This window comes from Ovis canadensis, chromosome 5 (genome assembly GCF_042477335.2).
Source record: "Ovis canadensis isolate MfBH-ARS-UI-01 breed Bighorn chromosome 5, ARS-UI_OviCan_v2, whole genome shotgun sequence".
In the NCBI taxonomy this organism is placed as follows: Eukaryota; Metazoa; Chordata; class Mammalia; order Artiodactyla; family Bovidae; genus Ovis; species Ovis canadensis.
This window is the reverse complement of record NC_091249.1, coordinates 75,735,471-75,745,643: the sequence shown is the minus strand read 5'-3', so window position 1 is coordinate 75,745,643 and position 10,173 is coordinate 75,735,471.

The window sequence follows — 10,173 nt, the reverse complement described above, 5'->3', positions numbered from 1 at the left end:
AAGGGCGGCAGGGGACCATTATTAAGGGGACAATTATTTCTATTAAGATATTCTGTATTGCTATAGTTATCCATGCACGATCCTGAATGGTTTTGCTGTACATGCACAGGTAATATCTTGAAGGTGGAGTCATAAGAAACTGTTAATGGTTGCTAACAGGGAGATGAAATTGGGCCAGGGTGGGAGAAAGGCTTAGTTTTCATTCATTCAAAGTACCCTTTGGTACTTTATAATACTGGAGTGGGTAGCCATTCTCTTCTCCAGAGGATCTTCCTGTCTCAGGGATTGAACCCAGGTCGCCTGCATTCCAGGTGGATTCTTTACATCTGAGGCACCAGGAAAGCCCTAATTTTTTTTAAAACATGTGCATGTATTTTTCAAAAATTCAATGTTAAGTATGGATTTTACTTAACATTGATATGAGGAACCTCATAACAGTGATATGAGGAACTACACATATGAAAACTTTGATCTTTAAAACAAACAGGATGGAATACTCTACCCCTTTAGGTATACAAGGTGTTTTGGAAATGAGACACTAAAGTTTTAATCTGCCTCTCTCCCAGATTGCTAACCTCTTTTCCTTTTCCCCCTTACCTTACAAAAATCATACAAAGATCCCAAAGACCCTTCACTAGCTTAAAAATGCATGCCTAACTGAATCCCTGTCTCTTTTGTTACTGACTGTCTGCAGACACATCACATCTTCAGATTGTGACCATGAGCCAGGCATCCTGCTAATGTTCTCTATAAAAATCATCTCATTTAGTAGTCACAACAACCCTATCTCAGAAACAGGCTCAGTGAGAGTAAGCAACTGGCCCAAGGTCACACACCGAAGTCTAGAAACTAGGACTCTCTGACTTCAAGTCCATGTTCTTTTACCCACTTGTGAGTACTGCCCAGGGAAGGACAATACAGCAGCCACAGGTAGAGAAAGGAGGCAGGACCTCCTCAGAAACCCCTGAGAGGCTGGGATTTTCTTTCCTTTTCTCAGGCAAGGCACCAGGTATTGCTGTGTAGACAGAGTTGAATCCACAGCAAATCCCTGTAAGCTACAGCCAAAGCTTTTTGCAAAAAGAGCACACTCTGGTACCATCTATAGACTTCCATGTCCTTGCTTCCTGTGGCTTCAAAGAGGGACCAAATCTTGGAAATGCAAATAACATAGCATGTATCCAGCACCTACTGTGTGATAGGCATGGTGCTCTAGGCACCATGTTTGAGTTGCTCCTCACAAAGGTGTTAAGAAATCACCTTCCAAGTCAGCGGACAAGTGTTCAGTCCTTGGTTAGGAAACTGAGATCCCACATCCCGCAGAACAACTAAGGCCACAAGCCAAAACTAAAGCGCCCGTATGCCACAACTAAGACCCATCACAGCCATAAATAAATAAATAAATACTTTCTAAAAATGTTGACCAGGGTGTGGGAAAAGAGTTACTTTCATATACTATTCGTAGAAATATAAGGTAGCATAACCATTCTGAGGGCTATTTCAAAGCAACTGTTAAAATCCACCGGGGATGGGGTAGGGATGGATTGGAAGTCTGAGATTAGCAAATGCAAACTATTAAGTATGTACAACTGAGTCACGTTGCTGTACCATAAACTAATTGTAAATTAGCTATACTGCATAAAATAAATTTTTTTTTAATTCATAGCCCTATAACTCAGAACTTCTACTTTTCTACACCTACTCTGAAGAAACACTACCACATGTATACAGTGAGCAAAGATGTTCATTACAGTATTGTTTGCAATACTGAAAAATAATCTAGACATCTCTCAATAAGAGAATATCTAAATTTATAATAATAAATACATACTAAAGGATTTTATGCAGTGATTTTAAAGATTGAGCTAGTTTATGTATATATGTGCATTTGTATTCATAATATTCATATTTTAAGTATATGCTACAATAATATATAGCATAAATCTCAAGAGGATATTAATAAAAAAAGAGCGTCTCACAAATTACGTATAGTATGTCGTGTATGCTTAAAAAATACCAAAACTTAGAGCTTCCCTGGTGTTCCAGTGGTTAAGAATCCATCTGCCAGCTCACAGAACATAGGTTTGATCCCCGGTCTGGGAACTAAGATCCCACATGCTGCACGGCAGCTAAGCCCATGCACCACAACTACTGAAGCCTGTGCACTCTAGAACCTGTGGTCTGCAACAAGAGAAGCCACAGCAATGAGTAGTCCCTACTCTCTGCAACTAGAGAAAGCCCACGCACAGCAACAAAGAGCCCACGCACTGCCACAAAGACTCAGCACAGCCATAAATAAACAAAATAACAATGACTATTATTTGCATGTGTTTATCAGTGTTTGTAAATGCATAGGAAACTATCTGGAAAGATGTGCAGCAATCTGATCAGTTACTAACTCTATGGAGAACAGTGACCTAAGAATTTGAAGGAGACTTTCACTTTATCTGTATTATTTTTCAATTTTTTTTACATTAAGAAACTTTTCCTATAATATGTAATTTTAAAATTAGCTTGTCATAACTCTAAGAGGAGGTTTTGAGTGCTTTTATGTACCAGGCACTAAACTGAGCATTTTATGAGCCCTGTCTTTTTTCTCACAACAGCACTATGAATACAGGTCAAATTATTAATATTATCTTTATTTTACAGGAAAAGAAACTGAGATTTGGAGAGGTTAATTGTCCAAAACAGCCAGGAATTGAACACAGGTTTGTCTGGACTGTCTCATGGAACACAGCTTTAAATCCTAGAAGCCTACAGTAGTTTGGCAGAGAGTAAAGGAACAAGCTCCTATACTTTGGCCACCTGATGCGAAGAGCCAACTCATTAGAAAAGACCCTGATGCTGGGAAATATTGAAGGCAGGAGAAGAGCATGACAGAGGATGAGATGCTTGGATGGCGTCACTGACTTTATGGACATGAGTTTGACCAAGCTCCGGAAGATGGTGAAGGACAGCGAAGCCTGGCGTGCTGCAGTCCATGGGGTCACAAACAGTCATACACGACTGAGGGACTGAACAACAACAAAGGGACAAAGGGAGGGTGTCTGACACATCCTCTTTACTTTTGGCCACAGTGCTCGGAGTCCACTCAAGCATGCTGGGGACTGTGGTGGCCCAAAGAGTTTGTTCCTTGTCTAAAGAGTCCCCAGCAGTCATCAGTTCAGTTCAATTCAGTTGCTCAGTTGTGTCCGACTCTTTGTGACCCTGTGGACTGCAGCACACCAGGCCTCCCTGTCCATCGCCAACTCCCAGAGTTTACTCAAACTCATGTCCATTGAGTTGGTGATGCCATCCAACCATCTCATCCTCTGGAATCCCCTTCTCCTCCTACCTTCAATCTTTCCCAGCATCAGGGTCTTTTCAAATGAGTCAGTTCTTCCCATCAGGCGGCCAAAGTATTGGAGTTTCAGCTTTAACATCAGTCCTTCCAATGAATACCCGGGACTGATCTCCTTTAGGATGGACTGGTTGGATCTCCTTGCAGTCCAAGGGACTCTCAAGAGTCTTCTCCAACACTACAGTTCAAAAGAATCAATTCTTCGGTGCTCAGGTTTCTTTATAGTCCAGCTCTCACATCCATACATGACTACTGGATAAACCATAGCTTTGACTAGATGGACCTTTGTTGACAAAGTAATGTCTCTGCTTTCGAATATGCTGTCTAGGTTTGGTCATAACTTTTCTTCCAAGGAGCAAGTGTCTTTTAATTTCATGGCTGCAGTCACCGTCTGCAGTGATTTTGGAGTTAGCAGTCATCAGGGTGATGAAATTGGGCCAGGTGGGAGAAAGGCTTAGTTTTCATTCATTCAAAGTACCCTTTGGTACTTGGTAATACTGGAGTGGGTAGCCATTCCCTTTGGAATGAAGTCTTTGGAGCTGGTGATCGTTTGCCAAGGTCTTCCCTACCCACACTCATCCCAGTATTCAATGCTGTCCCATATGGATAATCCCCATCGACCTCGATCTCTGGGCAACAACATTTGGCACAGAGCCATTCCTCCAAGGTTCCCAATCTCTGATGGGCAAAATGCATGAGCAAGAAAGAAATCTGTGCTTCAAGCCTTTGAGGTTTGGGGAATGTTTGTTATTATTAATACCACAGCATTACCTGGCCTATCCTGCCAATTACAGATAGGTTTCCAGATCTTCCAGTTTTTCAGGAGATACTCAAATCTGGGTCATCATATGACATCACTCTGTTCTTTTTTTTTTTTTCTTAATGCTTTATTAATGGTATACAACTGTTTTGCTCTCACTTTAAAAAATGCAGTGAAATATTCTAGGACTATAACTTAATTTATTCTTTTTTAAAACTTTTTTTGGAATTTTAGTAGTTTTAAAATGTGTCCCTTGGGCTTCCCTGGTGGTCCAGTGGTTAAGAATCCACCTGCCAATGTAGGGGACATGGGTTCCATCCCTGACCTGGGAACTAAGATCCCATATGTGGCAGAGCAACTAAGCTCATGTGCCACAACTACTGAGCCCAAGCACCCAGAGCCCGTCTGCAACAAGAGGAGCAACTGCCATGAGAAGCTCTCGCACCTCAGAGAGTAGCCCCTGCTCACTGCAACTGAAGAAAGCCCACGCACAGTAACAAAGACCTAGCACAGCGCCCCACCCCCCCCCAAAAAAAGAAAAAATGCTTCTCAGTGCTCGTAACAAAGAAGCAACTAATTTTACATGCCATTCTACAAGTAGATTTTTTTTAAAGTAGATTTGTTTTTAATTGTGGTAAAATACACAGAACATAAAATTTACCAATATGACCATTTTAAAAGTTGTAATCCAGTAGCATGAAGCACATTCACAAAGTTGTTCCACTACACTCAGTGTTCTTAAATGTGGTCAGCTACTCCAAAAATGTTTTGAACACTTTTGGAACTGAATAAAATATGTCTACAGGCCAGACTGAGTCAGTTTGAAACTTTGCCAGATGCTAGGCTCCCCCTCCCAAGCCTGCAGCCCAAGCTGCCTTGGCTTCATACCCCCTCTCTTCTCACGCCTGGGCTTCTCTGCAGGCCCTTTCAGCTCAGAACCTTTGAATCTAGGCTAAGTGTTCCTCAGTAGATAAAGCAATGAAGCAGCTAGTGCATACCTTTATTATAACACAGAAAATAGACACTTGGTCTAATAGAGGGAGTAAACAGCAGCTACAAAAGTCTCTCTTTGCAAAGCTTAACCCACAGCGTAGGGCTTCCCTGGTAGCTCAGCTGGTCAAGAATCTGCCTGCAATGTAGGAGACCCCAGTTCTATCCCTGGATTGGGAAGATCCCCTGGAAAAGGGAAAGGCTACCCACTCTAGTATTCCGGCCTGTAGACTGGTGGGCAAAGAGTTGGATACAACTGAGCAACTTTAACAGACACAGACAAACCCCAGCATCTGCCATAGGGTCACTACAAGTAAGTGGAGTTTAGAGGTAGGGTATTCCTGGAAGAAAGCACCAATTAATGTCTGAGAACCCACCCTCCACTCAGTTCAGTTCAGTCGCTCAGTTGTGTCCAACTCTGTGACCCCATGAACTATAGCATGCCAGGCTTCCCTGTCCATCACCAGCTCCCAGAGTCCACCCAAACTTATGTCCATTGAGTCAATGCTGCCATCCAACCATCCCATCCTCTGTCGTCCCCTTCTTCTCCCACCTTCAATCCTCCCCAGCATCAGAGTCTTTTCTAGTGAGTCAGTTCGTATCAGGTGGCTAAAGTGTTGGAGTTTCAGCTTCAACATCAGTCCTTCCAATGAACACCCAGGACTGATCTCCTTTAGGATGGACTGGTTGGATCTCCTAGCAGTCCAAGGGACTCTCAAGAGTCTTCTCCAACACCACAGTTCAAAAGCATCAATTCTTCGGTGCTCAGCATTCTTTATAGTCCAACTCTCACATCCGTACACGACCACTGGAAAAATCATAGCCTTAACTAGACGGACCTTTGTTAACAAAGTAATGTCTCTGCTTTTTAATATGCTGTCTAGGTTGGTCATAACTTTCCTTCCAAGGAATAAACGTCTTTTAATTTCATGGCTACAGTCACCACCTGCAGTTATTTTGGAGCCCAGAAAAATAAAGTCAGCCACTGTTTCCACTATTTCCCCATCTATTTGCCATAAAGTGATGGGACCGGATGCCATGATCTTAGTTTTCTGAATGTTGAGTTTTAAGCCAACTATTTCACTCTCCTTTTTCACTTTCATTAAGAGGCTCTTTCGTTCTTCTTCACTTTAAGACATAAGGGTGGTGTCATCTGCATATCTGAGGTTATTGATATTTCTCCTTGAAATCTTGGCAATCTTGATTCCACTCACCACTACACGTGACTATAGTCTATACATTCCTATCCTCGCAACAGTCAGAAAGGGCCCACTTCCCAGGCTCACTGGCTTGTGATGAAGTGACTTACCCAAGTTGACAAGGCTAGTAATGAGATTACTGGGCAGTCCTGAAGTCTGCTTTTTAAAAATATTTTTCCCTGTGATCTTTTAATACATTTTCCTTATAGAAAATATAGCAAGGGCTTCCCTGGTGGTCCACGGGTTAAGAATTTGCCTGCCAACGGAGGGGACAAGGTTTGATCCCTGGTCCTGGAAGATTCCGCATGCTGCAGGGCAACTAAGTCTATACACACAACTACTGAGCCCAAGCTCTAGAGCCTGTGAGCCACACCAACTTAAGCCACCACAGTGAGAAGCCTGCATAACACAACTAGAGTAGCCTCCACTTGCTGCAACTAGAGAAAGCCCAGGCAGCAAAGACCCAGCACAGCCAAAACCAAGAAAAATTTTAAAAATTAAAATGTGACAAAAGAAAGTTTCAAAAAGGAAATTAAAATCGCCTATAATATTGGAAAGGATAAGAATGATACACAGAATATCACTGAATCACACAAAAAAAGAATTCTACTTTTTGAAATTTAGTAATATCTTTTTACCAGTTTCTCTAATGTCCTATAGACAAGTAGGAAAAGGAGTAAGTCAATGCTGTATATTGTCACCCTGCTTATTTAACTTATATACAGAGTACATCATGAGAAACGCTGGGCTGGAAGAAGCACAAGCTGGAATCAAAGATTGCCGGGAGAAATATCAATAACCTCAGATATGCAGATGACACCACCCTTATGGCAGAAAGTGAAGAGGAACTAAAAAGCCTCTTGATGAAAGTAAAAGAGGAGAGTGAAAAAGTTGGCTTAAAGCTCAACATTCAGAAAACTAAGATCACGGCATCTGGTCCCATCACTTCATGGGAAATAGATGGGGAAATAGTGGAAACAGTGGCTGACTTTATTTTTGTTGGGCTCCAAAATCACTGCAGATGGTGACTGCAGCCATGAAATTAAAAGGCGCTCACTCCTTGGAAGGAAAGTTAAGACCAACCTAGACAGCATATTCAAAAGCAGAGACATTACTCTGCCAACAAAGGTCCCCGTCTAGTCAAGGCTATTGTTTTTCCAGTGGTCGTGTATGGATGTGAGAGTTGGACTGTGAAGAAACCTGAGCACTGAAGAATTGATGCTTTTGAACTATGGTATTGGAGAAGACTCTTGAGAGTCCCTTGGACTGCAAGGAGATCCAACCAGTCCATCCTAAAGGAGATCAGTCCTGGGTGTTTTTTGGAAGGAATGATGCTGAAGCTGAAACTCCAGTACTTTGGCCATGTCATGTGAAGAGTTGACTCACTGGAAAACATTCTGATGCTGGAAGTGATTGGGGGCAGGAGGAGAAGGGGACAACAGAGGATGAGATGGCTGGATGGCATCACTGACTCGATGGATGTGAGTTTGAGTGAACTCTGGGAGTTGGTGATGGACAGGGAGGCCTGGCGTGCTGCAATTCATGGGGTCGCAAAGAGTCGGACACGACTGAGTAACTGAACTGAAATGAACTGAACTGATAGATTGCCGGGGTCTAGCCCCGGTGGATCCAGGGTGATTCGAAGGTGGGGACAGAGTCGGCGTCTTTGGAAAAATACATATTTAATCACAGATATAGAGAGATTAGAAATGGATAGTGTAGTAGGAAGATTAGTGGAGAAAAAGAGGCTGAATAACTTGGATTACGTGGAATAGCATCCATGCTCCAGATGGGAATTCAGCCAGAAAAACGGGAGCAAGAAAGAAGCGACATGGGGGAATCAGTCTTTCCGGAAACTGATCCAATTTCTTTATTTTGGGGTTTGCTTATATACCTTTTGTTACACATAGGGATGAATACAGAGTCACGCGGGGGTCAGCAGTCCTGACCTTTATCAAAATCAGGTGCTTCACATAAATGTATAAAAAAAGGTCTTAGGGATATTACATCATCTTCTGGCCATGAGTGAGACCTGCTGACATTTTATGATCCTTTCTTTCTGATAACCAAAAAACTTATTTCTTCCAAGGGTGTTTTTTCTTAAACCAGGCACCACCCTCCAAATAAAGTTACATTCCTATAGGGTGAGGGTGTAGTGAGTTACAATCAAGAAAGGAATTTATTTAACCCAAGGTTAACATGATTAATCTTAAAGGTTAATACTTATTTCTCCTATATGCTTAAAGGTTAATACTTATTTCTCCTATATGTTAGTTATATTCATTATAAGGGTAGGGAACATGGAGATTTAGCAGCAAACATCAGCCCAACAAATGAAAATCCTTTCACCAATGTTCCCCTTAAGATCTATTTAGTCTTAAGATATGATAAAGTAACATTTTTACATAGCAAGGACACAGTGATTTATAACAAAGTACAGTGATCTATTACAAAAGAGAAAAATCCATTAACAAAAAGTCTAGTATTGCTAACATCAAAAACTACTGTATTTCCTTTGCTATATTCCAAATACATTGATTAATATATTCCCAGGTGCCTAAGGATATGGAGGCCTGGGGGCAATCATTGACTCAACAAGAAGGAAAAGCCCTATGCTAATTAAGACTCTCAAAATACTCCAAAACTCTGTGCTGTTTATGGTTAAGAGGTAGTAAACAATCATGTGGCAGGAGTATGGATAATCCTGTCACACAAGCTAGTCTGTCAGCAGAGAGGTTTGACCTGAGACACCCTTGTCCCACCCAGAGCAGGGAATTAGCAGCAATTATTGACACAACAAATGAAGAACCCTTCACCAATATAATTCCTAACCAACCCATTATACTAATAATTTCCAACTCCCCAAAAGATTTTGCCTTTAGTAAGTCTAAAACATCTCATGCCTCTCAGGTTGGGAGGCTGTAAACAATCACATGTGGCCGGACGAACCTATACAGGTGGGCTAGATAACCTTCAGAGGAGTCCGTAAGCTGAAACACTCTTGTCACGCCCAGGAATTTTTATTGCCTTGGAGCTGCACGTTTACTCCTTCTCCGAGAGAAACGGTTATGGGGGAGAGCCCCCCGTAAAGTCAGAGGTGTAGGTGAGAGCATAAAACAGACTCTGGTTTTGGGGTTAGATGCTCGGGAACAGGGGGTTTCCTGAGGCTTGATCACGCCTTTGCGTATGCCAAGCCTCCTTCCTCATGACCTTTGCCGTGGGCGGAGTTCCTCACACTGGCCCCCGGCAATGGATATCTAATAACAATGTATGAGATAGATTTTAAAATTTAAAAAATAAAAAACTAAAAATTAAAAAAAAAAAAAAGAGCTACGAACCAGAAAAAAAAAAAAAAACAATGTATGAGATACAAAATTTTGAATATATTTGTGTGGGATATAAGATCAATATAAATTAATGTAAATAGAAATCTATTTAAATCATTAATGACATCATCCAAGATGCTCCTATTCTTATTTTTTCTGCAATTGATAAAATATTTTCAGAGAAATGGCTGACCATTCCAGCATTCTTGCCCGGAGAATTTCATGACAGGAGCCTGGGATTTCAGAGTCAGACATGACTGAGCAACTAACATGAGTAAAGAGGGACTGGCCACTGAGAAGTAAAGAGAACTTGAAAGAATAAAGGAGTAGCAGATTTGGGGCACAGCCACTAGCCATAGGGCTAAAATAGTACAATGGTTGTGCCCAATGAAGAATCCTGCACCCCACACACCCAGGCTAAGATCCAGCCCTTGTGAATGGCAGAGGAGTGGCTATGGTACCATGCTGGTGGAATTTGTTAGAAATTCACCCTATAGGCTGGAAAACTATCCACTAGGATGCTGGAGAAAGCTATTCATAGAAAATCATCTCACCCCA